The sequence below is a fragment of the Myotis davidii genome, unplaced genomic scaffold, assembly GCF_000327345.1.
Source record: "Myotis davidii unplaced genomic scaffold, ASM32734v1 scaffold428, whole genome shotgun sequence".
NCBI lineage: Eukaryota > Metazoa > Chordata > Mammalia > Chiroptera > Vespertilionidae > Myotis > Myotis davidii.
In genome coordinates, this window is record NW_006299834.1 from 3878746 (window position 1) to 3884871 (window position 6126).

The 6126-nt window shown below is 50.0% G+C and overlaps 1 protein-coding gene across 1 annotated transcript in view; it reads right to left on the minus strand.

The window, feature by feature from the left end:
• Positions 1 to 6126, minus strand: part of TAB1 (TGF-beta activated kinase 1/MAP3K7 binding protein 1) — a 27561-nt gene that overhangs the window by 17425 nt on the left and 4010 nt on the right. The gene's annotated exons all lie outside the window — the stretch shown is intronic.

Here is a 6126-nt window from a genome sequence, read left to right on the forward strand (position 1 = left end):
GGGGTGTGCAGGAGGCAGCTGATTGATGTTTCTCTCTCATCGATGTTTCTAACTCTCTATCCCTCTCTGTAAAAAAATCAATAAAATATATTTTTTAAAAAAGAGAGGGAGAGAACTGAAAAGCAAATAACCTCCTCAATATGCAACAATGAGTTGTACACCGGCACACACCAAACCACCTCAGTGTATGTGTCCCAGACTCTGGGAAAATAGCGACCAAGGTCAGGGGGCCCCTTTCCTGAGAAATCCATCCCTGTGGCCACATCATGCATTTCACGGACCCCACTCACTCCCCGTAACCATTTGGCTTTGTAGCAACTCTCATGCTCTAGCCTGGTATTGCTGACTAGTTACCTTATTTCACTGATGCAAATACATATATTTTCTCTTTTATATATATATAAAGTTTTTTTTTAAAAAAATAATTTTTTATTGATTTCAGAGAGAAAGGGAGAGGGGGAGAGATAGAAACATCAATGGTAAGAGAGAATCATTGATTGGTTGCCTCCAGCAGGCCCCACACTGGGGATTGGGCCCGCAACCCAGGCATGTGCCCTGACTGGGAATCGAACCGTGTCCTGGTGGTTCATAGGTGACACTCAAGCACTGAGCCACACTGGCTGGGTCAAATACATATAGTTTCAACATTTAATATTACTCTCCGAAGTTGATGTGTTAGTTATTTAGCAGTGTGTTTCCTTTCTGGGTAGTATGTAAAATAATGATGTGTCCTCACAATTAACGACATCTTAGATCCAATGACATATGGGCAACTTCTCAGATACTCTGCTCAGATCCTTCTGCAGAATGCAGTCTCCCCAGCACCCCAATATTCCCTAACAACTGGCCGGAGAATTACAGGTCCTACCCATGTAGGGGAGGAGAGCATGTGGTGCTCCCTGAATTCAGCGGAGGCCCGACATCACTCACACGGCTGTGGCCGGGGGGCTGTGATCATGTTCTCCCACTCCTGTCCGCCTCCCCGGGGACTGTCCACCCCAAGCAGCCATGGCTGATTCTGTGACAACACCCCAGACGCCCAAGTCTCTTGCTTCCTCTCTCCATATTTCTGAACAATTTTCGGAAAGGTCATGATTTTCTATTCACACACACCACCCACCTCTCCACCCCAACACACACTGATGCATACTTTCTCCCACGCCCCAAATGCCAGGCCCGCCAGCACCAACAGCAAGTGGCGCTTCTGCGCCTGGCATGGGAGTCGTGAGTCGCTGGGAAGCTGAGAAGGGGGCCTCTCACGCTCACACAGCCTCATCACAGAGCCAAGTAAATAAAACAGCGAGCATGGACCACTTTAACGCTTTGATGGTTTACAAATTAATTTCCCACAAGAATGTAACAGAAAGTATGGTAAGAAAGAATGCTATTTCAAAAATCCTAATTCTAACTTGATTGTGTAAACAGGAGTTTCCAACATCCATATTTTGGTATGAAAAGGTTCTACAGTGATCCAATTGTAGATAACCTATTAAGGGCATTATAAATACCTTGTATGAATATATGTATAAATTAGTTCCTCTTATACATATGTGAGCACATCACATAAAAACAGTCCATTATAGCCCTGGCCAGGTAGCTCAGTTGGTTAGTGTCATCCTGATATGCTAAGGTTGTGGGTTCGATCCCCGGTCAGGGCACATGCAATAATCAACCAACCAATGGATGCAAAAATGGGTGGAACAACAAATTAATGTGTGTTTTTTTTTCTCTCTCTCATCAATAAATAAAAAAATTAAATTAAAAAGAATTCCATTTCAATCCTCACAGAGACATCTCAAACTCCTAGGCAGCATTAGTGGATAAAGCGCAGTTCCAAGTTCAGGCTACAGCTTGAATATCAAATTATAGTATGAAAAGGCCGAGTGTTTTTGTGGTGAAAGCACCCGAATTCCTTAGAGGCAAAAAGGAAGCTCAGAACGGGAGAATAATGCCCCAGGAAGATGGCTCAGGGCGGGGGCAGCAGTTCTCTCTCTCCAAAAAGCTTACAATACCGATGCCATCTCCATCCTTCTGAATGACCCCCTTTTCCTTCCCTGCTCCTCTGGGACCAACTCCACTCTGGCGCCCCCACCTCTCTCACCAGGGTTTTCATCAAAGGTTCTCTATGTTTTCATCACAAATATCGTCCTAATACACTCTTAAACGGGCCACTAATGAGGGTGGAGCACTTACTGAGCTGGAGCAGCTGGACCGAATTCTGCCAGCATATGAGATGGCTGTAGGGGAAGGCCTAACGATGTTTTTATTTTAATGGATACATATTTATTTTCATGTACATTAGAAAAACACATAGCTAGCACCTGTGATTGTATAGATAGCTCGAGACATGTCTAAGTTAAAAAACTTGATTTCAAGTTGATTTTTTAAAATAATCCTACATAATAAAGAGGTAATATGCAAATTAACCCTCATGCCATCTCATATTAATAAGATGGCGTGAGTGCTCATATTGTGGCTGTGCCCACAGCAGAGGCGGGGATCCCATTACACAAGATGGCTGCGCCTAGAGCAGAGGCAGGGTTCCCATAATAAGCAATAATGAGGGATCAGCAGGGACCTGAGACTGCGCCCCTCCCTGCCCGGTGGGGTTTGATGGGGGACCTAAAGGCGCGCCCTCTGCCCCAGCCCAGGCCGGGGGACCTCAGGCCACACCCCGTCCCAGTGCCAGGCCAGGGGACCTGAGGCTGCGCCCCCCGCCCCGGCGCTGGGCTGTTGATGGGGGCTGAAGCTGGGCCCCCCTCTTGGTGCCGGGCCGGGGGACCTGAGGCTGCACCCCCCCACACCCAGCGCTGGGCCAGGGGACCCGAGGGTATGCCCTTCACCTGGCAGGGCTTGACGGGGGTGGGGCCGACCGGGTCTGGATCTCACCCAATGGGGGTGGGGCCGGCCGGGTCTGGGTCTTGCATGATTTTGAGGTACACACGGGTGGGGGGGACTTGACTCCGGGTCCCGCGGCACACCCCAGACTCTGATAGGAGGAAGATTTTCATATACATTTTACTAATTTTCTTTCATCTCTGACACTTATATTATAGAGAAAGGGCAAATAGCAATATTAAAATATTTCCTCTAATTAATCCCCTTTTAATGTGCACGAATTTCATGCACCGGGCCACTAGTGTTTTTATAATATTAGAGGCCCAGTGCACAAAATTCCTGCAGGTGCGCGGAGCGACCGGGCCCGCCTCCAGGCTTTGTCGCATGCCTGCCGCCCCAGTGGGGCTGAGGGGACTGGGCACCGCCACCTTTGAGGGCGTGGCAGTCAATTAGCATATTCCCTCCTTATTGGCTGCGGGCACCTCCTTATCTTTGTGATGGTGTGAGGGTCAATTAGCATACTCACTCTTTATTGGATAGTATTTCCTCTAATTAATTCCCTTTTAATGTGCACGAATTTCATGCACCAAGCCACTAGTAAGTACATAATAGTATAGGCAAAATCACACACCTGCTCCTCTCTGACCCCCATGCACTCCTGCATTCCCCACCTCAGTAAAGGGCACTGCTGCTATTCCAACTGAAACCTTGTAGCCTTCTTAACTCCGTCTTCCTTTGTCATGCACCCCCCATCTGATCTGTCAACAAATTAGATCAGCCCTTCCTCCAAAATACAGCCAGAATCAGTATTCTCACCACTCCTCTGCCAGCGCTCCGGCCAAGCCTCTGACATCTCACATCTGGACAGCTGAGTACCACTCAGCAGGTCCCAGGCTTCTCCTCCTGCCACTCAAGGGCTTCCCAGTGAAGGGCTTTCTCTAATCACGGATCAGGTCACATAGTGCCCTGAAACCAGACGCGCGTTTCACATCACACTTAGAAAAGAATCCCAAGTCCACCTGAGGATCCACAAGGCTCCCTGGAACGTCGGCCACCACCTTCCCCAGCATACTCCTCTCCAGCCACACTGGCCGCCTCGCTGCTACCCAAGGAACATCTTTGCTCCCTTGGGCAGGAATATGCCTTCCCATGTCCCCCACTTCATCTCATCACACACTGAGAGGTCCTCCCCTGCACCTGGTGTGAAATGGCCCCTCCACCATTGTGTGTGTGAATCCAGGCCATTCTTCCTCACAGCACCATCTGATGTCATGTTATAGATATTACTGTATCATATGTAACCTGTGCTTGTCTAATGTCTCCCTCCTCGAACAGAACGTACGTCTCATGAAGGCAGTGTCCCCTGCACCTCCACGGTGCCTGCCACACCGTGACATGTGAGGAAATGAACCGCAGGCACTCACTCATGGCAGAACTGAAGGTGGAACTTCACGCCGCAGTGACCATGCCAGGCTAGGAGTGCAAACATGGTAATTCATTGACTGCTAACAGAACTTCTAGAAGGAAGTCCTCTTCGGTCGGGGAAACCAAGGTTCAGGAATGTTAAGCGACTTGCCCAAGGCCATACAAGATTCAGACTCTGCTTTATCAGACGGCTAGGTTCTTTGAACACACCAAGCTATCTTCAAAAGCTCTTCTTTTCTTCCAAACACCTTGGAAGGTACCACACTGCCTGGGGAAGAAAGGGATACTCCTTGGGATGTCATTCCACCAGGTACTCTGCACCTGGCCCAGCACACCCTCCACGGCAGCAGTCCCCAGCCCTCTGGGCAGCCTGCACTGGCCGGGTCAGGGGCCATCCACAGCCTCTCAACACACTGACGCGAGAGTAACTGGCACACTGTTTAGTGGTGTATGGCTCCTTCTAAACTGCCCTGCACATGCAGTGAGGGTGGGCAGATGTCTTTTCTATCTGTGCCCCCAGGCCCAGCCTAGCAGACCTCACAGCCATCTGCTACATGATGGTGTCTGAGCTACTCTCACCAGCCTCAGGACCGTGGAGGGCAGGACCGCAGGCCCCGCACACCACCTGCACACTCAGACACCCTGTGAGCAGAAATGTCTTGATCATTATCAGGGCGGGAGGGGACTTGTGTAGACCTATCAGGCATCCTTTTGCCTTTCATTAAGATGCTCTGTGCTTAAAGCTGACGATCCTATCTTTCAAAGATTCTACCACCGCCCAGGAATCCATTCTGGCGCTAGTAAAGCGCACCTTCCCTCTAACCTAAGCTGGCAGCCAGTCTCCTGGGCCAGCCAAGTCAGCCTACAGCAGTCAGCCTACAGCGATGATCACTTCCAGCATCTGCCACACTCCAGCCAGTGTTTCCGAAATGTTTATTACAACGGGGACATTTACACCCTCTGGGAGCTTACAAAGCAGAGGGCCAGGTCTACCTAACTCAACGACTAGGCTGACCTGCCAAGTAGGAGTTAAAAAAAAAAAAAGGGCCAGGGGGTGGGGGAGGGGGGCTGCCAAAGGTGTGGAGAGGAAGAGGTGTTCACTCCCCCTTCCCCCCATTGAGAGTTGCTGTCCTGGAAGAGGAATTTCAGAGTCTCCCAAAGGCTGTCATTAATATGCAGCGGTAAGGTCTCTCTCTCTTTCTCTCTCTCATACACACACACACACACACACACACACTCCAGTTATGATGCTTCAAGACCCTCAAAGGTAGGAGGGAATACATTGAGCACTGGATCTGGCTACAAATGCTTTATTCACTATTTTACAAATATTTACTGAATGCCCGGCACCTAGTGGAGGGAGGTACTAGTGACACTATTCATTGCAAAGCACAAGTCCCTATCTTCCGTGGGTTCACTTTTGCACACAGGAGGCAGACAGGTCCACAGGCAATTACAACAGGCTGCGATGTCTGGGGAGGACCCCAGGAAAAGGCCCCCTGCTCGCAGGTAAGAACAGCCCACGGTGCCACCCTGTGTGTGCACCTACAATGTAGGTCCTACGTGCACACGTGTCAGGGGGATGCAGGGGCTGGAAGACACCAGCGACAAACTCATGAGGGTCCAGACTGCAGGCAGAGATGAGTCTATAGAAAAACCTCCCACTGCCTGCCCTCACCTTACAGACAAGGAAACCGGGGCCGATCGAGGCATGGGGAGTTACCACCAGGACCAGAACCCATTCCTTGGGCAGTGGTGAGAGGTTAAGAGGAACGGCTGCCTGATTTTAACTCTCTCTGCCTCTGCCACACGCCAGCTGTGTGGCCACGAGCAAATGATGCCTCTCTGTGCTGTCCCCTCGTC